Genomic DNA, 26,806 nt, shown 5'->3' with positions numbered 1-26,806 from the left:
TATGCAATAGTAGCCATAACGGAGACCTGGCTTCAAAATGGGCGGAATTGGAAACTAAACAATCCTGGCTACAATGTAATAACATTTGTAGAAGTCGTGTGGGCAGATGTCACATGATCAGGCAGAATCATAGAAATTTACAGCACAGAAGGAGGCCATTCGGCCCATCTTGTCCGTGCCAGCCGACAAAGAGCAATCCACCCAAATCCCACTTTACAGCACTTGGTCCGTAGCCTTGTAGGTTACGGCAGTTCAAGTGCATATCCAAGTACTTTTTAAACGTGATGAGGGTTTCTGCCTCTACCACCCTTTCAGGCAGTGCATTCCAGACCCCCACCATTCACTGGGTGAAAAAATGTCTCCTCAAATTCCCTGTAAACCTCCTACCAATTACTTGAAATCTATTATTGACCCTTCTGCTAAGGGAAATAGGTCCTTCCTATCCACTCTATCTCGGCCCCTCATAATTTTACACACCTCAATTAGGTCTCGCCTCAGCCTCCTGTGTTCCAAAGAAAACAACCCCAGCCTATCCAATCTTTCCTCATAACTAAAATTCCCCAGCCCAGGCAACATCCTCGGAAATCTCCTCTGCACCTTCTCTAGTGCAATCGCATCCTTCTTGTAATGTGGTGACCAGAACTGCACGCGGCACTCTAGCTGCGGCCTAACTAGTGTTTTATACAGTTGAAGCATAACCTCCCCGCTCTTATATTCTACGCCTCGGCTAATAAAGGCAAGTATCCCGTATGCCTGCTTAACCACTTTATCTACCTGTCCTGCTACCTTCAGGGATCTGTGGACATGCACTCCAAGGTCCCGCTGATCCTCTGCATTTCTCAGTGTCCTACCATTTATTGTGTATTCCAACTGAATTCCATTTGCCACTGTTCTGCCCACTAGACGAGTCCATTGATATCTTCCTGCAGTCTACAGCATTCTGTTTCATTATTAACCACACGGCCAATTTTTGTATCATCTGCAAACTTCTTAATCATACTTCCTACATTCAAATCCAAATCATTGATATATACCAGAAAAAGCAAAGGGCCCAGTACTGAGTCGGTGCAGGCTCGATGGGCCGAAATGGCCTCTATCTGCACTGTGGGGTTTCTGTGATTCTGTGAGCCCTGCGGAACCCCACTGGAAACAGCCTTCCGGTCACAAAAACACCCTTCGACCATTACCCTTTGTTTCCTGCCTCTGAGCCAATTTTGGATCCAACTTGCCACTTTGCCTTGGATCCCATGGGCTTTTACTTTCGTGACCAATCTGGCATGCGGGACCTTATCAAAAGCCTTGCTAAAATCCATATAGACTACATCAAAGGCACTACCCTCATCGACCCTCCTTGTTACCTCCTCGAAAAATTGAATTGCGTTAGTCAGACACGACCTTCCGTTAAGAAATCCATGCTGACTGTCCCTGATTAATCCGTGTCTTTCTAAATGAAGATTTCTCCTGTCCCTCAGAACTTTTTCCAATAATTTTCCCACCACCGAGGTTAGGCTGACTGGCCTGTAATTATGCGGTCTATCCCTCTCTCCCTTTTGAAAGAACGGTAGCACGTTAGCAGTCCTCCAGTGGTCGGGCACCACACCTGTAGCCAGAGAGGATTGTAAAATGATGGTGAGAGCCTGTGCTATTTGGTGTCTTACTTCTCTTAAGAGTGTGGGATAGATTTGATGCGGGCCTGGGTATTTGTCCAGTTTGAAAGATGCTACAGCCCTTAAGACTTGGTGTTTGAGCATGTTTATTTGATGTAATATTTGAATAGAAGGCAATGAAGGGTTGGGCTTGTAGTTTGTTTGTGTGGGAGGCAGAGCAGCAAGAAGAGGTGGAGGGGGGGTGGGGGGTTGCGGGAGGAGTAAAATTTGTAAATGTAAATTGAGTGTTGAATACTTGTATGAATGCGTAGAAGAGAAAAAAATGGGCGACAGCTTTAAGTAAAGAGAAAGCCAGCTAGCATATGCCTACGGCCATACTAGTCTGAATGCGCCCGATCTCGTCTGATCTCGGAAACTAAGCAGAGTCAGGCCTGGTTAGTACTTGGATGGGAGACTGCCTGGGAATACCAGGTGCAGTAGGCTTTTGCTGCCGCCACAGGCTGCTCAACGTTTTGCACACACACGCGCACACACTGCTCTTAATCAATCAACATCCTTTTTGCTGCTCTCTCTCTCTCTCTCTCGCTTTCCTTTGACCATTTCTTCGCTGCACATTCTCCTGCTGCTACACAAATGCAAGGGGCTCCAGACACAGGGCCGAAATAAGCAGAAGAAGAAAATAAGATAGCCAAAATACACACACTGGCGGAGGGCCACCAGGACACAGCAGCAGAGAGGAGAGACAAGGTGCATAGAAAACTCGGAGGGACAAACAGCAACAGAACAAAGAAGAATGTAGAAAGAGCAGCAGTTAAATTCAGGAAAAAAGCAAAGCCAACTAGCATGCTGTTGAAATGCATGTGTGTTAATGCGAGGAGTGTTACAAATAAGATTGACGAGTTGCAGGCGCAAGTTGCCACATGGGGTTATGCAATAGTAGCCATAACGGAGACCTGGCTTCAAAATGGGCGGAATTGGAAACTAAACAATCCTGGCTACAATGTAATAACATTTGTAGAAGTCGTGTGGGCAGATGTCACATGATCAGGCAGAATCATAGAAATTTACAGCACAGAAGGAGGCCATTCGGCCCATCTTGTCCGTGCCAGCCGACAAAGAGCAATCCACCCAAATCCCACTTTACAGCACTTGGTCCGTAGCCTTGTAGGTTACGGCAGTTCAAGTGCATATCCAAGTACTTTTTAAACGTGATGAGGGTTTCTGCCTCTACCACCCTTTCAGGCAGTGCATTCCAGACCCCCACCATTCACTGGGTGAAAAAATGTCTCCTCAAATTCCCTGTAAACCTCCTACCAATTACTTGAAATCTATTATTGACCCTTCTGCTAAGGGAAATAGGTCCTTCCTATCCACTCTATCTCGGCCCCTCATAATTTTACACACCTCAATTAGGTCTCGCCTCAGCCTCCTGTGTTCCAAAGAAAACAACCCCAGCCTATCCAATCTTTCCTCATAACTAAAATTCCCCAGCCCAGGCAACATCCTCGGAAATCTCCTCTGCACCTTCTCTAGTGCAATCGCATCCTTCTTGTAATGTGGTGACCAGAACTGCACGCGGCACTCTAGCTGCGGCCTAACTAGTGTTTTATACAGTTGAAGCATAACCTCCCCGCTCTTATATTCTACGCCTCGGCTAATAAAGGCAAGTATCCCGTATGCCTGCTTAACCACTTTATCTACCTGTCCTGCTACCTTCAGGGATCTGTGGACATGCACTCCAAGGTCCCGCTGATCCTCTGCATTTCTCAGTGTCCTACCATTTATTGTGTATTCCAACTGAATTCCATTTGCCACTGTTCTGCCCACTAGACGAGTCCATTGATATCTTCCTGCAGTCTACAGCATTCTGTTTCATTATTAACCACACGGCCAATTTTTGTATCATCTGCAAACTTCTTAATCATACTTCCTACATTCAAATCCAAATCATTGATATATACCAGAAAAAGCAAAGGGCCCAGTACTGAGTCGGTGCAGGCTCGATGGGCCGAAATGGCCTCTATCTGCACTGTGGGGTTTCTGTGATTCTGTGAGCCCTGCGGAACCCCACTGGAAACAGCCTTCCGGTCACAAAAACACCCTTCGACCATTACCCTTTGTTTCCTGCCTCTGAGCCAATTTTGGATCCAACTTGCCACTTTGCCTTGGATCCCATGGGCTTTTACTTTCGTGACCAATCTGGCATGCGGGACCTTATCAAAAGCCTTGCTAAAATCCATATAGACTACATCAAAGGCACTACCCTCATCGACCCTCCTTGTTACCTCCTCGAAAAATTGAATTGCGTTAGTCAGACACGACCTTCCGTTAAGAAATCCATGCTGACTGTCCCTGATTAATCCGTGTCTTTCTAAATGAAGATTTCTCCTGTCCCTCAGAACTTTTTCCAATAATTTTCCCACCACCGAGGTTAGGCTGACTGTCCTGTAATTATGCGGTCTATCCCTCTCTCCCTTTTGAAAGAACGGTAGCACGTTAGCAGTCCTCCAGTGGTCGGGCACCACACCTGTAGCCAGAGAGGATTGTAAAATGATGGTGAGAGCCTGTGCTATTTGGTGTCTTACTTCTCTTAAGAGTGTGGGATAGATTTGATGCGGGCCTGGGTATTTGTCCAGTTTGAAAGATGCTACAGCCCTTAAGACTTGGTGTTTGAGCATGTTTATTTGATGTAATATTTGAATAGAAGGCAATGAAGGGTTGGGCTTGTAGTTTGTTTGTGTGGGAGGCAGAGCAGCAAGAAGAGGTGGAGGGGGGGTGGGGGGTTGCGGGAGGAGTAAAATTTGTAAATGTAAATTGAGTGTTGAATACTTGTATGAATGCGTAGAAGAGAAAAAAATGGGCGACAGCTTTAAGTAAAGAGAAAGCCAGCTAGTATATGCCTATGGCCATACTAGTTTGAATACGTCTGATCTTGGAAACTAAGCAGAGTCAGGCCTGGTTAGTACTTGGATGGGAGACTGCCTGGGAATACCAGGTGCAGTAGGCTTTTGCTGCCGCCACAGGCTGCTCAACGTTTTGCACACACACGCGCACACACTGCTCTTAATCAATCAACATCCTTTTTGCTGCTCTCTCTCTCTCTCTCTGTCTCTCTCTCTCGCTTTCCTTTGACCATTTCTTCGCTGCACATTCTCCTGCTGCTACACAAATGCAAGGGGCTCCAGACACAGGGCCGAAATAAGCAGAAGAAGAAAATAAGATAGCCAAAATACACACACTGGCGGAGGGCCACCAGGACACAGCAGCAGAGAGGAGAGACAAGGTGCATAGAAAACTCGGAGGGACAAACAGCAACAGAACAAAGAAGAATGTAGAAAGAGCAGCAGTTAAATTCAGGAAAAAAGCAAAGCCAACTAGCATGCTGTTGAAATGCATGTGTGTTAATGCGAGGAGCGTTACAAATAAGATTGACGAGTTGCAGGCGCAAGTTGCCACATGGGGTTATGCAATAGTAGCTATAACGGAGACCTGGCTTCAAAATGGGCGGAATTGGAAACTAAACAATCCTGGCTACAATGTAATAACATTTGTAGAAGTCGTGTGGGCAGATGTCACATGATCAGGCAGAATCATAGAAATTTACAGCACAGAAGGAGGCCATTCGGCCCATCTTGTCCGTGCCAGCCGACAAAGAGCAATCCACCCAAATCCCACTTTACAGCACTTGGTCCGTAGCCTTGTAGGTTACGGCAGTTCAAGTGCATATCCAAGTACTTTTTAAACGTGATGAGGGTTTCTGCCTCTACCACCCTTTCAGGCAGTGCATTCCAGACCCCCACCATTCACTGGGTGAAAAAATGTCTCCTCAAATTCCCTGTAAACCTCCTACCAATTACTTGAAATCTATTATTGACCCTTCTGCTAAGGGAAATAGGTCCTTCCTATCCACTCTATCTCGGCCCCTCATAATTTTACACACCTCAATTAGGTCTCGCCTCAGCCTCCTGTGTTCCAAAGAAAACAACCCCAGCCTATCCAATCTTTCCTCATAACTAAAATTCCCCAGCCCAGGCAACATCCTCGGAAATCTCCTCTGCACCTTCTCTCGTGCAATCGCATCCTTCTTGTAATGTGGTGACCAGAACTGCACGCGGCACTCTAGCTGCGGCCTAACTAGTGTTTTATACAGTTGAAGCATAACCTCCCCGCTCTTATATTCTACGCCTCGGCTAATAAAGGCAAGTATCCCGTATGCCTGCTTAACCACTTTATCTACCTGTCCTGCTACCTTCAGGGATCTGTGGACATGCACTCCAAGGTCCCGCTGATCCTCTGCATTTCTCAGTGTCCTACCATTTATTGTGTATTCCAACTGAATTCCATTTGCCACTGTTCTGCCCACTAGACGAGTCCATTGATATCTTCCTGCAGTCTACAGCATTCTGTTTCATTATTAACCACACGGCCAATTTTTGTATCATCTGCAAACTTCTTAATCATACTTCCTACATTCAAATCCAAATCATTGATATATACCAGAAAAAGCAAAGGGCCCAGTACTGAGTCGGTGCAGGCTCGATGGGCCGAAATGGCCTCTATCTGCACTGTGGGGTTTCTGTGATTCTGTGAGCCCTGCGGAACCCCACTGGAAACAGCCTTCCGGTCACAAAAACACCCTTCGACCATTACCCTTTGTTTCCTGCCTCTGAGCCAATTTTGGATCCAACTTGCCACTTTGCCTTGGATCCCATGGGCTTTTACTTTCGTGACCAATCTGGCATGCGGGACCTTATCAAAAGCCTTGCTAAAATCCATATAGACTACATCAAAGGCACTACCCTCATCGACCCTCCTTGTTACCTCCTCGAAAAATTGAATTGCGTTAGTCAGACACGACCTTCCGTTAAGAAATCCATGCTGACTGTCCCTGATTAATCCGTGTCTTTCTAAATGAAGATTTCTCCTGTCCCTCAGAACTTTTTCCAATAATTTTCCCACCACCGAGGTTAGGCTGACTGGCCTGTAATTATGCGGTCTATCCCTCTCTCCCTTTTGAAAGAACGGTAGCACGTTAGCAGTCCTCCAGTGGTCGGGCACCACACCTGTAGCCAGAGAGGATTGTAAAATGATGGTGAGAGCCTGTGCTATTTGGTGTCTTACTTCTCTTAAGAGTGTGGGATAGATTTGATGCGGGCCTGGGTATTTGTCCAGTTTGAAAGATGCTACAGCCCTTAAGACTTGGTGTTTGAGCATGTTTATTTGATGTAATATTTGAATAGAAGGCAATGAAGGGTTGGGCTTGTAGTTTGTTTGTGTGGGAGGCAGAGCAGCAAGAAGAGGTGGAGGGGGGGTGGGGGGTTGCGGGAGGAGTAAAATTTGTAAATGTAAATTGAGTGTTGAATACTTGTATGAATGCGTAGAAGAGAAAAAAATGGGCGACAGCTTTAAGTAAAGAGAAAGCCAGCTAGCATATGCCTACGGCCATACTAGTCTGAATGCGCCCGATCTCGTCTGATCTCGGAAGCTAAGCAGAGTCAGGCCTGGTTAGTACTTGGATGGGAGACTGCCTGGGAATACCAGGTGCAGTAGGCTTTTGCTGCCGCCACAGGCTGCTCAACGTTTTGCACACACACGCGCACACACTGCTCTTAATCAATCAACATCCTTTTTGCTGCTCTCTCTCTCTCTCTCTCTCGCTTTCCTTTGACCATTTCTTCGCTGCACATTCTCCTGCTGCTACACAAATGCAAGGGGCTCCAGACACAGGGCCGAAATAAGCAGAAGAAGAAAATAAGATAGCCAAAATACACACACTGGCGGAGGGCCACCAGGACACAGCAGCAGAGAGGAGAGACAAGGTGCATAGAAAACTCGGAGGGACAAACAGCAACAGAACAAAGAAGAATGTAGAAAGAGCAGCAGTTAAATTCAGGAAAAAAGCAAAGCCAACTAGCATGCTGTTGAAATGCATGTGTGTTAATGCGAGGAGTGTTACAAATAAGATTGACGAGTTGCAGGCGCAAGTTGCCACATGGGGTTATGCAATAGTAGCCATAACGGAGACCTGGCTTCAAAATGGGCGGAATTGGAAACTAAACAATCCTGGCTACAATGTAATAACATTTGTAGAAGTCGTGTGGGCAGATGTCACATGATCAGGCAGAATCATAGAAATTTACAGCACAGAAGGAGGCCATTCGGCCCATCTTGTCCGTGCCAGCCGACAAAGAGCAATCCACCCAAATCCCACTTTACAGCACTTGGTCCGTAGCCTTGTAGGTTACGGCAGTTCAAGTGCATATCCAAGTACTTTTTAAACGTGATGAGGGTTTCTGCCTCTACCACCCTTTCAGGCAGTGCATTCCAGACCCCCACCATTCACTGGGTGAAAAAATGTCTCCTCAAATTCCCTGTAAACCTCCTACCAATTACTTGAAATCTATTATTGACCCTTCTGCTAAGGGAAATAGGTCCTTCCTATCCACTCTATCTCGGCCCCTCATAATTTTACACACCTCAATTAGGTCTCGCCTCAGCCTCCTGTGTTCCAAAGAAAACAACCCCAGCCTATCCAATCTTTCCTCATAACTAAAATTCCCCAGCCCAGGCAACATCCTCGGAAATCTCCTCTGCACCTTCTCTAGTGCAATCGCATCCTTCTTGTAATGTGGTGACCAGAACTGCACGCGGCACTCTAGCTGCGGCCTAACTAGTGTTTTATACAGTTGAAGCATAACCTCCCCGCTCTTATATTCTACGCCTCGGCTAATAAAGGCAAGTATCCCGTATGCCTGCTTAACCACTTTATCTACCTGTCCTGCTACCTTCAGGGATCTGTGGACATGCACGCCAAGGTCCCGCTGATCCTCTGCATTTCTCAGTGTCCTACCATTTATTGTGTATTCCAACTGAATTCCATTTGCCACTGTTCTGCCCACTAGACGAGTCCATTGATATCTTCCTGCAGTCTACAGCATTCTGTTTCATTATTAACCACACGGCCAATTTTTGTATCATCTGCAAACTTCTTAATCATACTTCCTACATTCAAATCCAAATCATTGATATATACCAGAAAAAGCAAAGGGCCCAGTACTGAGTCGGTGCAGGCTCGATGGGCCGAAATGGCCTCTATCTGCACTGTGGGGTTTCTGTGATTCTGTGAGCCCTGCGGAACCCCACTGGAAACAGCCTTCCGGTCACAAAAACACCCTTCGACCATTACCCTTTGTTTCCTGCCTCTGAGCCAATTTTGGATCCAACTTGCCACTTTGCCTTGGATCCCATGGGCTTTTACTTTCGTGACCAATCTGGCATGCGGGACCTTATCAAAAGCCTTGCTAAAATCCATATAGACTACATCAAAGGCACTACCCTCATCGACCCTCCTTGTTACCTCCTTGAAAAATTGAATTGCGTTAGTCAGACACGACCTTCCGTTAAGAAATCCATGCTGACTGTCCCTGATTAATCCGTGTCTTTCTAAATGAAGATTTCTCCTGTCCCTCAGAACTTTTTCCAATAATTTTCCCACCACCGAGGTTAGGCTGACTGTCCTGTAATTATGCGGTCTATCCCTCTCTCCCTTTTGAAAGAACGGTAGCACGTTAGCAGTCCTCCAGTGGTCGGGCACCACACCTGTAGCCAGAGAGGATTGTAAAATGATGGTGAGAGCCTGTGCTATTTGGTGTCTTACTTCTCTTAAGAGTGTGGGATAGATTTGATGCGGGCCTGGGTATTTGTCCAGTTTGAAAGATGCTACAGCCCTTAAGACTTGGTGTTTGAGCATGTTTATTTGATGTAATATTTGAATAGAAGGCAATGAAGGGTTGGGCTTGTAGTTTGTTTGTGTGGGAGGCAGAGCAGCAAGAAGAGGTGGAGGGGGGGGTGGGGGGTTGCGGGAGGAGTAAAATTTGTAAATGTAAATTGAGTGTTGAATACTTGTATGAATGCGTAGAAGAGAAAAAAATGGGCGACAGCTTTAAGTAAAGAGAAAGCCAGCTAGTATATGCCTATGGCCATACTAGTTTGAATACGTCTGATCTCGGAAACTAAGCAGAGTCAGGCCTGGTTAGTACTTGGATGGGAGACTGCCTGGGAATACCAGGTGCAGTAGGCTTTTGCTGCCGCCACAGGCTGCTCAACGTTTTGCACACACACGCGCACACACTGCTCTTAATCAATCAACATCCTTTTTGCTGCTCTCTCTCTCTCTCTCTGTCTCTCTCTCTCGCTTTCCTTTGACCATTTCTTCGCTGCACATTCTCCTGCTGCTACACAAATGCAAGGGGCTCCAGACACAGGGCCGAAATAAGCAGAAGAAGAAAATAAGATAGCCAAAATACACACACTGGCGGAGGGCCACCAGGACACAGCAGCAGAGAGGAGAGACAAGGTGCATAGAAAACTCGGAGGGACAAACAGCAACAGAACAAAGAAGAATGTAGAAAGAGCAGCAGTTAAATTCAGGAAAAAAGCAAAGCCAACTAGCATGCTGTTGAAATGCATGTGTGTTAATGCGAGGAGCGTTACAAATAAGATTGACGAGTTGCAGGCGCAAGTTGCCACATGGGGTTATGCAATAGTAGCCATAACGGAGACCTGGCTTCAAAATGGGCGGAATTGGAAACTAAACAATCCTGGCTACAATGTAATAACATTTGTAGAAGTCGTGTGGGCAGATGTCACATGATCAGGCAGAATCATAGAAATTTACAGCACAGAAGGAGGCCATTCGGCCCATCTTGTCCGTGCCAGCCGACAAAGAGCAATCCACCCAAATCCCACTTTACAGCACTTGGTCCGTAGCCTTGTAGGTTACGGCAGTTCAAGTGCATATCCAAGTACTTTTTAAACGTGATGAGGGTTTCTGCCTCTACCACCCTTTCAGGCAGTGCATTCCAGACCCCCACCATTCACTGGGTGAAAAAATGTCTCCTCAAATTCCCTGTAAACCTCCTACCAATTACTTGAAATCTATTATTGACCCTTCTGCTAAGGGAAATAGGTCCTTCCTATCCACTCTATCTCGGCCCCTCATAATTTTACACACCTCAATTAGGTCTCGCCTCAGCCTCCTGTGTTCCAAAGAAAACAACCCCAGCCTATCCAATCTTTCCTCATAACTAAAATTCCCCAGCCCAGGCAACATCCTCGGAAATCTCCTCTGCACCTTCTCTAGTGCAATCGCATCCTTCTTGTAATGTGGTGACCAGAACTGCACGCGGCACTCTAGCTGCGGCCTAACTAGTGTTTTATACAGTTGAAGCATAACCTCCCCGCTCTTATATTCTACGCCTCGGCTAATAAAGGCAAGTATCCCGTATGCCTGCTTAACCACTTTATCTACCTGTCCTGCTACCTTCAGGGATCTGTGGACATGCACTCCAAGGTCCCGCTGATCCTCTGCATTTCTCAGTGTCCTACCATTTATTGTGTATTCCAACTGAATTCCATTTGCCACTGTTCTGCCCACTAGACGAGTCCATTGATATCTTCCTGCAGTCTACAGCATTCTGTTTCATTATTAACCACACGGCCAATTTTTGTATCATCTGCAAACTTCTTAATCATACTTCCTACATTCAAATCCAAATCATTGATATATACCAGAAAAAGCAAAGGGCCCAGTACTGAGTCGGTGCAGGCTCGATGGGCCGAAATGGCCTCTATCTGCACTGTGGGGTTTCTGTGATTCTGTGAGCCCTGCGGAACCCCACTGGAAACAGCCTTCCGGTCACAAAAACACCCTTCGACCATTACCCTTTGTTTCCTGCCTCTGAGCCAATTTTGGATCCAACTTGCCACTTTGCCTTGGATCCCATGGGCTTTTACTTTCGTGACCAATCTGGCATGCGGGACCTTATCAAAAGCCTTGCTAAAATCCATATAGACTACATCAAAGGCACTACCCTCATCGACCCTCCTTGTTACCTCCTCGAAAAATTGAATTGCGTTAGTCAGACACGACCTTCCGTTAAGAAATCCATGCTGACTGTCCCTGATTAATCCGTGTCTTTCTAAATGAAGATTTCTCCTGTCCCTCAGAACTTTTTCCAATAATTTTCCCACCACCGAGGTTAGGCTGACTGGCCTGTAATTATGCGGTCTATCCCTCTCTCCCTTTTGAAAGAACGGTAGCACGTTAGCAGTCCTCCAGTGGTCGGGCACCACACCTGTAGCCAGAGAGGATTGTAAAATGATGGTGAGAGCCTGTGCTATTTGGTGTCTTACTTCTCTTAAGAGTGTGGGATAGATTTGATGCGGGCCTGGGTATTTGTCCAGTTTGAAAGATGCTACAGCCCTTAAGACTTGGTGTTTGAGCATGTTTATTTGATGTAATATTTGAATAGAAGGCAATGAAGGGTTGGGCTTGTAGTTTGTTTGTGTGGGAGGCAGAGCAGCAAGAAGAGGTGGAGGGGGGGTGGGGGGTTGCGGGAGGAGTAAAATTTGTAAATGTAAATTGAGTGTTGAATACTTGTATGAATGCGTAGAAGAGAAAAAAATGGGCGACAGCTTTAAGTAAAGAGAAAGCCAGCTAGCATATGCCTACGGCCATACTAGTCTGAATACGCCCAATCTCGTCTGATCTCGGAAACTAAGCAGAGTCAGGCCTGGTTAGTACTTGGATGGGAGACTGCCTGGGAACACCAGGTGCAGTAGGCTTTTGCTGCCGCCACAGGCTGCTCAACGTTTTGCGCACACACTGCTCTTAATCAATCAACATCCTTTTTGCTGCTCTCTCTCTCTCTCTCTCTCTCTCGCTTTCCTTTGACCATTTCTTCGCTGCACATTCTCCTGCTGCTACACAAATGCAAGGGGCTCCAGACACAGGGCTGAAATAAGCAGAAGAAGAAAATAAGATAGCCAAAATACACACACTGGCGGAGGGCCACCAGGACACAGCAGCAGAGAGGAGAGACAAGGTGCATAGAAAACTCGGAGGGACAAACAGCAACAGAACAAAGAAGAATGTAGAAAGAGCAGCAGTTAAATTCAGGAAAAAAGCAAAGCCAACTAGCATGCTGTTGAAATGCATGTGTGTTAATGCGAGGAGCGTTACAAATAAGATTGACGAGTTGCAGGCGCAAGTTGCCACATGGGGTTATGCAATAGTAGCCATAACGGAGACCTGGCTTCAAAATGGGCGGAATTGGAAACTAAACAATCCTGGCTACAATGTAATAACATTTGTAGAAGTCGTGTGGGCAGATGTCACATGATCAGGCAGAATCATAGAAATTTACAGCACAGAAGGAGGCCATTCGGCCCATCTTGTCCGTGCCAGCCGACAAAGAGCAATCCACCCAAATCCCACTTTACAGCACTTGGTCCGTAGCCTTGTAGGTTACGGCAGTTCAAGTGCATATCCAAGTACTTTTTAAACGTGATGAGGGTTTCTGCCTCTACCACCCTTTCAGGCAGTGCATTCCAGACCCCCACCATTCACTGGGTGAAAAAATGTCTCCTCAAATTCCCTGTAAACCTCCTACCAATTACTTGAAATCTATTATTGACCCTTCTGCTAAGGGAAATAGGTCCTTCCTATCCACTCTATCTCGGCCCCTCATAATTTTACACACCTCAATTAGGTCTCGCCTCAGCCTCCTGTGTTCCAAAGAAAACAACCCCAGCCTATCCAATCTTTCCTCATAACTAAAATTCCCCAGCCCAGGCAACATCCTCGGAAATCTCCTCTGCACCTTCTCTAGTGCAATCGCATCCTTCTTGTAATGTGGTGACCAGAACTGCACGCGGCACTCTAGCTGCGGCCTAACTAGTGTTTTATACAGTTGAAGCATAACCTCCCCGCTCTTATATTCTACGCCTCGGCTAATAAAGGCAAGTATCCCGTATGCCTGCTTAACCACTTTATCTACCTGTCCTGCTACCTTCAGGGATCTGTGGACATGCACTCCAAGGTCCCGCTGATCCTCTGCATTTCTCAGTGTCCTACCATTTATTGTGTATTCCAACTGAATTCCATTTGCCACTGTTCTGCCCACTAGACGAGTCCATTGATATCTTCCTGCAGTCTACAGCATTCTGTTTCATTATTAACCACACGGCCAATTTTTGTATCATCTGCAAACTTCTTAATCATACTTCCTACATTCAAATCCAAATCATTGATATATACCAGAAAAAGCAAAGGGCCCAGTACTGAGTCGGTGCAGGCTCGATGGGCCGAAATGGCCTCTATCTGCACTGTGGGGTTTCTGTGATTCTGTGAGCCCTGCGGAACCCCACTGGAAACAGCCTTCCGGTCACAAAAACACCCTTCGACCATTACCCTTTGTTTCCTGCCTCTGAGCCAATTTTGGATCCAACTTGCCACTTTGCCTTGGATCCCATGGGCTTTTACTTTCGTGACCAATCTGGCATGCGGGACCTTATCAAAAGCCTTGCTAAAATCCATATAGACTACATCAAAGGCACTACCCTCATCGACCCTCCTTGTTACCTCCTCGAAAAATTGAATTGCGTTAGTCAGACACGACCTTCCGTTAAGAAATCCATGCTGACTGTCCCTGATTAATCCGTGTCTTTCTAAATGAAGATTTCTCCTGTCCCTCAGAACTTTTTCCAATAATTTTCCCACCACCGAGGTTAGGCTGACTGGCCTGTAATTATGCGGTCTATCCCTCTCTCCCTTTTGAAAGAACGGTAGCACGTTAGCAGTCCTCCAGTGGTCGGGCACCACACCTGTAGCCAGAGAGGATTGTAAAATGATGGTGAGAGCCTGTGCTATTTGGTGTCTTACTTCTCTTAAGAGTGTGGGATAGATTTGATGCGGGCCTGGGTATTTGTCCAGTTTGAAAGATGCTACAGCCCTTAAGACTTGGTGTTTGAGCATGTTTATTTGATGTAATATTTGAATAGAAGGCAATGAAGGGTTGGGCTTGTAGTTTGTTTGTGTGGGAGGCAGAGCAGCAAGAAGAGGTGGAGGGGGGGTGGGGGGTTGCGGGAGGAGTAAAATTTGTAAATGTAAATTGAGTGTTGAATACTTGTATGAATGCGTAGAAGAGAAAAAAATGGGCGACAGCTTTAAGTAAAGAGAAAGCCAGCTAGCATATGCCTACGGCCATACTAGTCTGAATGCGCCCGATCTCGTCTGATCTCGGAAACTAAGCAGAGTCAGGCCTGGTTAGTACTTGGATGGGAGACTGCCTGGGAATACCGGGTGCAGTAGGCTTTTGCTGCCGCCACAGGCTGCTCAACGTTTTGCACACACACGCGCACACACTGCTCTTAATCAATCAACATCCTTTTTGCTGCTCTCTCTCTCTCTCTCTCTCTCGCTTTCCTTTGACCATTTCTTCGCTGCACATTCTCCTGCTGCTACACAAATGCAAGGGGCTCCAGACACAGGGCCGAAATAAGCAGAAGAAGAAAATAAGATAGCCAAAATACACACACTGGCGGAGGGCCACCAGGACACAGCAGCAGAGAGGAGAGACAAGGTGCATAGAAAACTCGGAGGGACAAACAGCAACAGAACAAAGAAGAATGTAGAAAGAGCAGCAGTTAAATTCAGGAAAAAAGCAAAGCCAACTAGCATGCTGTTGAAATGCATGTGTGTTAATGCGAGGAGCGTTACAAATAAGATTGACGAGTTGCAGGCGCAAGTTGCCACATGGGGTTATGCAATAGTAGCCATAACGGAGACCTGGCTTCAAAATGGGCGGAATTGGAAACTAAACAATCCTGGCTACAATGTAATAACATTTGTAGAAGTCGTGTGGGCAGATGTCACATGATCAGGCAGAATCATAGAAATTTACAGCACAGAAGGAGGCCATTCGGCCCATCTTGTCCGTGCCAGCCGACAAAGAGCAATCCACCCAAATCCCACTTTACAGCACTTGGTCCGTAGCCTTGTAGGTTACGGCAGTTCAAGTGCATATCCAAGTACTTTTTAAACGTGATGAGGGTTTCTGCCTCTACCACCCTTTCAGGCAGTGCATTCCAGACCCCCACCATTCACTGGGTGAAAAAATGTCTCCTCAAATTCCCTGTAAACCTCCTACCAATTACTTGAAATCTATTATTGACCCTTCTGCTAAGGGAAATAGGTCCTTCCTATCCACTCTATCTCGGCCCCTCATAATTTTACACACCTCAATTAGGTCTCGCCTCAGCCTCCTGTGTTCCAAAGAAAACAACCCCAGCCTATCCAATCTTTCCTCATAACTAAAATTCCCCAGCCCAGGCAACATCCTCGGAAATCTCCTCTGCACCTTCTCTAGTGCAATCGCATCCTTCTTGTAATGTGGTGACCAGAACTGCACGCGGCACTCTAGCTGCGGCCTAACTAGTGTTTTATACAGTTGAAGCATAACCTCCCCGCTCTTATATTCTACGCCTCGGCTAATAAAGGCAAGTATCCCGTATGCCTGCTTAACCACTTTATCTACCTGTCCTGCTACCTTCAGGGATCTGTGGACATGCACTCCAAGGTCCCGCTGATCCTCTGCATTTCTCAGTGTCCTACCATTTATTGTGTATTCCAACTGAATTCCATTTGCCACTGTTCTGCCCACTAGACGAGTCCATTGATATCTTCCTGCAGTCTACAGCATTCTGTTTCATTATTAACCACACGGCCAATTTTTGTATCATCTGCAAACTTCTTAATCATACTTCCTACATTCAAATCCAAATCATTGATATATACCAGAAAAAGCAAAGGGCCCAGTACTGAGTCGGTGCAGGCTCGATGGGCCGAAATGGCCTCTATCTGCACTGTGGGGTTTCTGTGATTCTGTGAGCCCTGCGGAACCCCACTGGAAACAGCCTTCCGGTCACAAAAACACCCTTCGACCATTACCCTTTGTTTCCTGCCTCTGAGCCAATTTTGGATCCAACTTGCCACTTTGCCTTGGATCCCATGGGCTTTTACTTTCGTGACCAATCTGGCATGCGGGACCTTATCAAAAGCCTTGCTAAAATCCATATAGACTACATCAAAGGCACTACCCTCATCGACCCTCCTTGTTACCTCCTCGAAAAATTGAATTGCGTTAGTCAGACACGACCTTCCGTTAAGAAATCCATGCTGACTGTCCCTGATTAATCCGTGTCTTTCTAAATGAAGATTTCTCCTGTCCCTCAGAACTTTTTCCAATAATTTTCCCACCACCGAGGTTAGGCTGACTGTCCTGTAATTATGCGGTCTATCCCTCTCTCCCTTTTGAAAGAACGGTAGCACGTTAGCAGTCCTCCAGTGGTCGGGCACCACACCTGTAGCCAGAGAGGATTGTAAAATGATGGTGAGAGCCTGTGCTATTTGGTGTCTTACTTCTCTTAAGAGTGTGGGATAGATTTGATGCGGGCCTGGGTATTTGTCCAGTTTGAAAGATGCTACAGCCCTTAAGACTTGGTGTTTGAGCATGTTTATTTGATGTAATATTTGAATAGAAGGCAATGAAGGGTTGGGCTTGTAGTTTGTTTGTGTGGGAGGCAGAGCAGCAAGAAGAGGTGGAGGGGGGGTGGGGGGTTGCGGGAGGAGTAAAATTTGTAAATGTAAATTGAGTGTTGAATACTTGTATGAATGCGTAGAAGAGAAAAAAATGGGCGACAGCTTTAAGTAAAGAGAAAGCCAGCTAGCATATGCCTACGGCCATACTAGTCTGAATGCGCCCGATCTCGTCTGATCTCGGAAGCTAAGCAGAGTCAGGCCTGGTTAGTACTTGGATGGGAGACTGCCTGGGAATACCGGGTGCAGTAGGCTTTTGCTGCCGCCACAGGCTGCTCAACGTTTTGCACACACACGCGCACACACTGCTCTTAATCAATCAACATCCTTTTTGCTGCTCTCTCTCTCTCTCTCTCTCTCTCTCGCTTTCCTTTGACCATTTCTTCGCTGCACATTCTCCTGCTGCTACACAAATGCAAGGGGCTCCAGACACAGGGCCGAAATAAGCAGAAGAAGAAAATAAGATAGCCAAAATACACACACTGGCGGAGGGCCACCAGGACACAGCAGCAGAGAGGAGAGACAAGGTGCATAGAAAACTCGGAGGGACAAACAGCAACAGAACAAAGAAGAATGTCGAAAGAGCAGCAGTTAAATTCAGGAAAAAAGCAAAGCCAACTAGCATGCTGTTGAAATGCATGTGTGTTAATGCGAGGAGCGTTACAAATAAGATTGACGAGTTGCAGGCGCAAGTTGCCACATGGGGTTATGCAATAGTAGCCATAACGGAGACCTGGCTTCAAAATGGGCGGAATTGGAAACTAAACAATCCTGGCTACAATGTAATAACATTTGTAGAAGTCGTGTGGGCAGATATCACATGATCAGGCAGAATCATAGAAATTTACAGCACAGAAGGAGGCCATTCGGCCCATCTTGTCCGTGCCAGCCGACAAAGAGCAATCCACCCAAATCCCACTTTACAGCACTTGGTCCGTAGCCTTGTAGGTTACGGCAGTTCAAGTGCATATCCAAGTACTTTTTAAACGTGATGAGGGTTTCTGCCTCTACCACCCTTTCAGGCAGTGCATTCCAGACCCCCACCATTCACTGGGTGAAAAAATGTCTCCTCAAATTCCCTGTAAACCTCCTACCAATTACTTGAAATCTATTATTGACCCTTCTGCTAAGGGAAATAGGTCCTTCCTATCCACTCTATCTCGGCCCCTCATAATTTTACACACCTCAATTAGGTCTCGCCTCAGCCTCCTGTGTTCCAAAGAAAACAACCCCAGCCTATCCAATCTTTCCTCATAACTAAAATTCCCCAGCCCAGGCAACATCCTCGGAAATCTCCTCTGCACCTTCTCTAGTGCAATCGCATCCTTCTTGTAATGTGGTGACCAGAACTGCACGCGGCACTCTAGCTGCGGCCTAACTAGTGTTTTATACAGTTGAAGCATAACCTCCCCGCTCTTATATTCTACGCCTCGGCTAATAAAGGCAAGTATCCCGTATGCCTGCTTAACCACTTTATCTACCTGTCCTGCTACCTTCAGGGATCTGTGGACATGCACTCCAAGGTCCCGCTGATCCTCTGCATTTCTCAGTGTCCTACCATTTATTGTGTATTCCAACTGAATTCCATTTGCCACTGTTCTGCCCACTAGACGAGTCCATTGATATCTTCCTGCAGTCTACAGCATTCTGTTTCATTATTAACCACACGGCCAATTTTTGTATCATCTGCAAACTTCTTAATCATACTTCCTACATTCAAATCCAAATCATTGATATATACCAGAAAAAGCAAAGGGCCCAGTACTGAGTCGGTGCAGGCTCGATGGGCCGAAATGGCCTCTATCTGCACTGTGGGGTTTCTGTGATTCTGTGAGCCCTGCGGAACCCCACTGGAAACAGCCTTCCGGTCACAAAAACACCCTTCGACCATTACCCTTTGTTTCCTGCCTCTGAGCCAATTTTGGATCCAACTTGCCACTTTGCCTTGGATCCCATGGGCTTTTACTTTCGTGACCAATCTGGCATGCGGGACCTTATCAAAAGCCTTGCTAAAATCCATATAGACTACATCAAAGGCACTACCCTCATCGACCCTCCTTGTTACCTCCTCGAAAAATTGAATTGCGTTAGTCAGACACGACCTTCCGTTAAGAAATCCATGCTGACTGTCCCTGATTAATCCGTGTCTTTCTAAATGAAGATTTCTCCTGTCCCTCAGAACTTTTTCCAATAATTTTCCCACCACCGAGGTTAGGCTGACTGGCCTGTAATTATGCGGTCTATCCCTCTCTCCCTTTTGAAAGAACGGTAGCACGTTAGCAGTCCTCCAGTGGTCGGGCACCACACCTGTAGCCAGAGAGGATTGTAAAATGATGGTGAGAGCCTGTGCTATTTGGTGTCTTACTTCTCTTAAGAGTGTGGGATAGATTTGATGCGGGCCTGGGTATTTGTCCAGTTTGAAAGATGCTACAGCCCTTAAGACTTGGTGTTTGAGCATGTTTATTTGATGTAATATTTGAATAGAAGGCAATGAAGGGTTGGGCTTGTAGTTTGTTTGTGTGGGAGGCAGAGCAGCAAGAAGAGGTGGAGGGGGGGTGGGGGGTTGCGGGAGGAGTAAAATTTGTAAATGTAAATTGAGTGTTGAATACTTGTGTGAATGCGTAGAAGAGAAAAAAATGGGCGACAGCTTTAAGTAAAGAGAAAGCCAGCTAGCATATGCCTACGGCCATACTAGTCTGAATGCGCCCGATCTCGTCTGATCTCGGAAACTAAGCAGAGTCAGGCCTGGTTAGTACTTGGATGGGAGACTGCCTGGGAATACCAGGTGCAGTAGACTTTTGCTGCCGCCACAGGCTGCTCAACGTTTTGCTCACACTACGCGCACACACTGCTCTTAATCAATCAACATCCTTTTTGCTGCTCTCTCTCTCTCTCTCTCTCTCTCGCTTTCCTTTGACCATTTCTTCGCTGCACATTCTCCTGCTGCTACACAAATGCAAGGGGCTCCAGACACAGGGCCGAAATAAGCAGAAGAAGAAAATAAGATAGCCAAAATACACACACTGGCGGAGGGCCACCAGGACACAGCAGCAGAGAGGAGAGACAAGGTGCATAGAAAACTCGGAGGGACAAACAGCAACAGAACAAAGAAGAATGTCGAAAGAGCAGCAGTTAAATTCAGGAAAAAAGCAAAGCCAACTAGCATGCTGTTGAAATGCATGTGTGTTAATGCGAGGAGTGTTACAAATAAGATTGACGAGTTGCAGGCGCAAGTTGCCACATGGGGTTATGCAATAGTAGCCATAACGGAGACCTGGCTTCAAAATGGGCGGAATTGGAAACTAAACAATCCTGGCTACAATGTAATAACATTTGTAGAAGTCGTGTGGGCAGATGTCACATGATCAGGCAGAATCATAGAAATTTACAGCACAGAAGGAGGCCATTCGGCCCATCTTGTCCGTGCCAGCCGACAAAGAGCAATCCACCCAAATCCCACTTTACAGCACTTGGTCCGTAGCCTTGTAGGTTACGGCAGTTCAAGTGCATATCCAAGTACTTTTTAAACGTGATGAGGGTTTCTGCCTCTACCACCCTTTCAGGCAGTGCATTCCAGACCCCCACCATTCACTGGGTGAAAAAATGTCTCCTCAAATTCCCTGTAAACCTCCTACCAATTACTTGAAATCTATTATTGACCCTTCTGCTAAGGGAAATAGGTCCTTCCTATCCACTCTATCTCGGCCCCTCATAATTTTACACACCTCAATTAGGTCTCGCCTCAGCCTCCTGTGTTCCAAAGAAAACAACCCCAGCCTATCCAATCTTTCCTCATAACTAAAATTCCCCAGCCCAGGCAACATCCTCGGAAATCTCCTCTGCACCTTCTCTAGTGCAATCGCATCCTTCTTGTAATGTGGTGACCAGAACTGCACGCGGCACTCTAGCTGCGGCCTAACTAGTGTTTTATACAGTTGAAGCATAACCTCCCCGCTCTTATATTCTACGCCTCGGCTAATAAAGGCAAGTATCCCGTATGCCTGCTTAACCACTTTATCTACCTGTCCTGCTACCTTCAGGGATCTGTGGACATGCACGCCAAGGTCCCGCTGATCCTCTGCATTTCTCAGTGTCCTACCATTTATTGTGTATTCCAACTGAATTCCATTTGCCACTGTTCTGCCCACTAGACGAGTCCATTGATATCTTCCTGCAGTCTACAGCATTCTGTTTCATTATTAACCACACGGCCAATTTTTGTATCATCTGCAAACTTCTTAATCATACTTCCTACATTCAAATCCAAATCATTGATATATACCAGAAAAAGCAAAGGGCCCAGTACTGAGTCGGTGCAGGCTCGATGGGCCGAAATGGCCTCTATCTGCACTGTGGGGTTTCTGTGATTCTGTGAGCCCTGCGGAACCCCACTGGAAACAGCCTTCCGGTCACAAAAACACCCTTCGACCATTACCCTTTGTTTCCTGCCTCTGAGCCAATTTTGGATCCAACTTGCCACTTTGCCTTGGATCCCATGGGCTTTTACTTTCGTGACCAATCTGGCATGCGGGACCTTATCAAAAGCCTTGCTAAAATCCATATAGACTACATCAAAGGCACTACCCTCATCGACCCTCCTTGTTACCTCCTTGAAAAATTGAATTGCGTTAGTCAGACACGACCTTCCGTTAAGAAATCCATGCTGACTGTCCCTGATTAATCCGTGTCTTTCTAAATGAAGATTTCTCCTGTCCCTCAGAACTTTTTCCAATAATTTTCCCACCACCGAGGTTAGGCTGACTGTCCTGTAATTATGCGGTCTATCCCTCTCTCCCTTTTGAAAGAACGGTAGCACGTTAGCAGTCCTCCAGTGGTCGGGCACCACACCTGTAGCCAGAGAGGATTGTAAAATGATGGTGAGAGCCTGTGCTATTTGGTGTCTTACTTCTCTTAAGAGTGTGGGATAGATTTGATGCGGGCCTGGGTATTTGTCCAGTTTGAAAGATGCTACAGCCCTTAAGACTTGGTGTTTGAGCATGTTTATTTGATGTAATATTTGAATAGAAGGCAATGAAGGGTTGGGCTTGTAGTTTGTTTGTGTGGGAGGCAGAGCAGCAAGAAGAGGTGGAGGGGGGGTGGGGGGTTGCGGGAGGAGTAAAATTTGTAAATGTAAATTGAGTGTTGAATACTTGTATGAATGCGTAGAAGAGAAAAAAATGGGCGACAGCTTTAAGTAAAGAGAAAGCCAGCTAGCATATGCCTACGGCCATACTAGTCTGAATGCGCCCGATCTCGTCTGATCTCGGAAGCTAAGCAGAGTCAGGCCTGGTTAGTACTTGGATGGGAGACTGCCTGGGAATACCAGGTGCAGTAGGCTTTTGCTGCCGCCACAGGCTGCTCAACGTTTTGCACACACACGCGCACACACTGCTCTTAATCAATCAACATCCTTTTTGCTGCTCTCTCTCTCTCTCTCTCTCTCGCTTTCCTTTGACCATTTCTTCGCTGCACATTCTCCTGCTGCTACACAAATGCAAGGGGCTCCAGACACAGGGCCGAAATAAGCAGAAGAAGAAAATAAGATAGCCAAAATACACACACTGGCGGAGGGCCACCAGGACACAGCAGCAGAGAGGAGAGACAAGGTGCATAGAAAACTCGGAGGGACAAACAGCAACAGAACAAAGAAGAATGTAGAAAGAGCAGCAGTTAAATTCAGGAAAAAAGCAAAGCCAACTAGCATGCTGTTGAAATGCATGTGTGTTAATGCGAGGAGTGTTACAAATAAGATTGACGAGTTGCAGGCGCAAGTTGCCACATGGGGTTATGCAATAGTAGCCATAACGGAGACCTGGCTTCAAAATGGGCGGAATTGGAAACTAAACAATCCTGGCTACAATGTAATAACATTTGTAGAAGTCGTGTGGGCAGATGTCACATGATCAGGCAGAATCATAGAAATTTACAGCACAGAAGGAGGCCATTCGGCCCATCTTGTCCGTGCCAGCCGACAAAGAGCAATCCACCCAAATCCCACTTTACAGCACTTGGTCCGTAGCCTTGTAGGTTACGGCAGTTCAAGTGCATATCCAAGTACTTTTTAAACGTGATGAGGGTTTCTGCCTCTACCACCCTTTCAGGCAGTGCATTCCAGACCCCCACCATTCACTGGGTGAAAAAATGTCTCCTCAAATTCCCTGTAAACCTCCTACCAATTACTTGAAATCTATTATTGACCCTTCTGCTAAGGGAAATAGGTCCTTCCTATCCACTCTATCTCGGCCCCTCATAATTTTACACACCTCAATTAGGTCTCGCCTCAGCCTCCTGTGTTCCAAAGAAAACAACCCCAGCCTATCCAATCTTTCCTCATAACTAAAATTCCCCAGCCCAGGCAACATCCTCGGAAATCTCCTCTGCACCTTCTCTAGTGCAATCGCATCCTTCTTGTAATGTGGTGACCAGAACTGCACGCGGCACTCTAGCTGCGGCCTAACTAGTGTTTTATACAGTTGAAGCATAACCTCCCCGCTCTTATATTCTACGCCTCGGCTAATAAAGGCAAGTATCCCGTATGCCTGCTTAACCACTTTATCTACCTGTCCTGCTACCTTCAGGGATCTGTGGACATGCACGCCAAGGTCCCGCTGATCCTCTGCATTTCTCAGTGTCCTACCATTTATTGTGTATTCCAACTGAATTCCATTTGCCACTGTTCTGCCCACTAGACGAGTCCATTGATATCTTCCTGCAGTCTACAGCATTCTGTTTCATTATTAACCACACGGCCAATTTTTGTATCATCTGCAAACTTCTTAATCATACTTCCTACATTCAAATCCAAATCATTGATATATACCAGAAAAAGCAAAGGGCCCAGTACTGAGTCGGTGCAGGCTCGATGGGCCGAAATGGCCTCTATCTGCACTGTGGGGTTTCTGTGATTCTGTGAGCCCTGCGGAACCCCACTGGAAACAGCCTTCCGGTCACAAAAACACCCTTCGACCATTACCCTTTGTTTCCTGCCTCTGAGCCAATTTTGGATCCAACTTGCCACTTTGCCTTGGATCCCATGGGCTTTTACTTTCGTGACCAATCTGGCATGCGGGACCTTATCAAAAGCCTTGCTAAAATCCATATAGACTACATCAAAGGCACTACCCTCATCGACCCTCCTTGTTACCTCCTTGAAAAATTGAATTGCGTTAGTCAGACACGACCTTCCGTTAAGAAATCCATGCTGACTGTCCCTGATTAATCCGTGTCTTTCTAAATGAAGATTTCTCCTGTCCCTCAGAACTTTTTCCAATAATTTTCCCACCACCGAGGTTAGGCTGACTGTCCTGTAATTATGCGGTCTATCCCTCTCTCCCTTTTGAAAGAGCGGTAGCACGTTAGCAGTCCTCCAGTGGTCGGGCACCACACCTGTAGCCAGAGAGGATTGTAAAATGATGGTGAGAGCCTGTGCTATTTGGTGTCTTACTTCTCTTAAGAGTGTGGGATAGATTTGATGCGGGCCTGGGTATTTCTCCAGTTTGAAAGATGCTACAGCCCTTAAGACTTGGTGTTTGAGCATGTTTATTTGATGTAATATTTGAATAGAAGGCAATGAAGGGTTGGGCTTGTAGTTTGTTTGTGTGGGAGGCAGAGCAGCAAGAAGAGGTGGAGGGGGGGTGGGGGGTTGCGGGAGGAGTAAAATTTGTAAATGTAAATTGAGTGTTGAATACTTGTATGAATGCGTAGAAGAGAAAAAAATGGGCGACAGCTTTAAGTAAAGAGAAAGCCAGCTAGCATATGCCTACGGCCATACTAGTCTGAATACGCCCGATCTCGTCTGATCTCGGAAGCTAAGCAGAGTCAGGCCTGGTTAGTACTTGGATGGGAGACTGCCTGGGAATACCAGGTGCAGTAGGCTTTTGCTGCCGCCACAGGCTGCTCAACGTTTTGCACACACACGCGCACACACTGCTCTTAATCAATCAACATCCTTTTTGCTGCTCTCTCTCTCTCTCTCGCTTTCCTTTGACCATTTCTTCGCTGCACATTCTCCTGCTGCTACACAAATGCAAGGGGCTCCAGACACAGGGCCAAAATAAGCAGAAGAAGAAAATAAGATAGCCAAAATACACACACTGGCGGAGGGCCACCAGGACACAGCAGCAGAGAGGAGAGACAAGGTGCATAGAAAACTCGGAGGGACAAACAGCAACAGAACAAAGAAGAATGTAGAAAGAGCAGCAGTTAAATTCAGGAAAAAAGCAAAGCCAACTAGCATGCTGTTGAAATGCATGTGTGTTAATGCGAGGAGTGTTACAAATAAGATTGACGAGTTGCAGGCGCAAGTTGCCACATGGGGTTATGCAATAGTAGCCATAACGGAGACCTGGCTTCAAAATGGGCGGAATTGGAAACTAAACAATCCTGGCTACAATGTAATAACATTTGTAGAAGTCGTGTGGGCAGATGTCACATGATCAGGCAGAATCATAGAAATTTACAGCACAGAAGGAGGCCATTCGGCCCATCTTGTCCGTGCCAGCCGACAAAGAGCAATCCACCCAAATCCCACTTTACAGCACTTGGTCCGTAGCCTTGTAGGTTACGGCAGTTCAAGTGCATATCCAAGTACTTTTTAAACGTGATGAGGGTTTCTGCCTCTACCACCCTTTCAGGCAGTGCATTCCAGACCCCCACCATTCACTGGGTGAAAAAATGTCTCCTCAAATTCCCTGTAAACCTCCTACCAATTACTTGAAATCTATTATTGACCCTTCTGCTAAGGGAAATAGGTCCTTCCTATCCACTCTATCTCGGCCCCTCATAATTTTACACACCTCAATTAGGTCTCGCCTCAGCCTCCTGTGTTCCAAAGAAAACAACCCCAGCCTATCCAATCTTTCCTCATAACTAAAATTCCCCAGCCCAGGCAACATCCTCGGAAATCTCCTCTGCACCTTCTCTAGTGCAATCGCATCCTTCTTGTAATGTGGTGACCAGAACTGCACGCGGCACTCTAGCTGCGGCCTAACTAGTGTTTTATACAGTTGAAGCATAACCTCCCCGCTCTTATATTCTACGCCTCGGCTAATAAAGGCAAGTATCCCGTATGCCTGCTTAACCACTTTATCTACCTGTCCTGCTACCTTCAGGGATCTGTGGACATGCACTCCAAGGTCCCGCTGATCCTCTGCATTTCTCAGTGTCCTACCATTTATTGTGTATTCCAACTGAATTCCATTTGCCACTGTTCTGCCCACTAGACGAGTCCATTGATATCTTCCTGCAGTCTACAGCATTCTGTTTCATTATTAACCACACGGCCAATTTTTGTATCATCTGCAAACTTCTTAATCATACTTCCTACATTCAAATCCAAATCATTGATATATACCAGAAAAAGCAAAGGGCCCAGTACTGAGTCGGTGCAGGCTCGATGGGCCGAAATGGCCTCTATCTGCACTGTGGGGTTTCTGTGATTCTGTGAGCCCTGCGGAACCCCACTGGAAACAGCCTTCCGGTCACAAAAACACCCTTCGACCATTACCCTTTGTTTCCTGCCTCTGAGCCAATTTTGGATCCAACTTGCCACTTTGCCTTGGATCCCATGGGCTTTTACTTTCGTGACCAATCTGGCATGCGGGACCTTATCAAAAGCCTTGCTAAAATCCATATAGACTACATCAAAGGCACTACCCTCATCGACCCTCCTTGTTACCTCCTCGAAAAATTGAATTGCGTTAGTCAGACACGACCTTCCGTTAAGAAATCCATGCTGACTGTCCCTGATTAATCCGTGTCT

The 26,806-nt window shown here is 46.4% G+C and overlaps 4 non-coding genes and 4 pseudogenes across 4 annotated transcripts; all 8 read left to right on the top strand.

The window, feature by feature from the left end:
• Positions 1-1,971: 1,971 nt before the first annotated feature.
• On the top strand, positions 1,972-2,090 carry LOC147104031 (5S ribosomal RNA; annotated as a pseudogene).
• Positions 2,091-7,041: 4,951 nt separating this feature from the next.
• Positions 7,042-7,160, top strand: LOC147104030 (5S ribosomal RNA). Its single transcript, XR_015072703.1, has one exon. It is a non-coding gene; the product is annotated as a 5S ribosomal RNA (ribosomal RNA).
• Positions 7,161-12,114: 4,954 nt separating this feature from the next.
• LOC147104029 (5S ribosomal RNA) lies at positions 12,115-12,233 on the top strand (annotated as a pseudogene).
• A 2,411-nt stretch (positions 12,234-14,644) lies between these two features.
• Positions 14,645-14,763, top strand: LOC147104028 (5S ribosomal RNA; annotated as a pseudogene).
• Positions 14,764-17,182: 2,419 nt separating this feature from the next.
• Positions 17,183-17,301, top strand: LOC147104027 (5S ribosomal RNA). The gene has a single exon (XR_015072809.1). It is a non-coding gene; the product is annotated as a 5S ribosomal RNA (ribosomal RNA).
• Positions 17,302-19,724: 2,423 nt separating this feature from the next.
• On the top strand, positions 19,725-19,843 carry LOC147104026 (5S ribosomal RNA; annotated as a pseudogene).
• A 2,422-nt stretch (positions 19,844-22,265) lies between these two features.
• On the top strand, positions 22,266-22,384 carry LOC147104025 (5S ribosomal RNA). The gene has a single exon (XR_015072702.1). It is a non-coding gene; the product is annotated as a 5S ribosomal RNA (ribosomal RNA).
• Positions 22,385-24,803: 2,419 nt separating this feature from the next.
• LOC147104024 (5S ribosomal RNA) lies at positions 24,804-24,922 on the top strand. Its single transcript, XR_015072780.1, has one exon. It is a non-coding gene; the product is annotated as a 5S ribosomal RNA (ribosomal RNA).
• Positions 24,923-26,806: the final 1,884 nt, after the last annotated feature.

The sequence above is a fragment of the Somniosus microcephalus genome, chromosome 19, assembly GCF_052327205.1.
Source record: "Somniosus microcephalus isolate GS21.2 chromosome 19, FLI_Smic_1.0, whole genome shotgun sequence".
NCBI lineage: Eukaryota > Metazoa > Chordata > Chondrichthyes > Squaliformes > Somniosidae > Somniosus > Somniosus microcephalus.
Note: the sequence above shows the minus strand (reverse complement) of the source record. Positions and strands in the feature narration are given on the sequence as shown.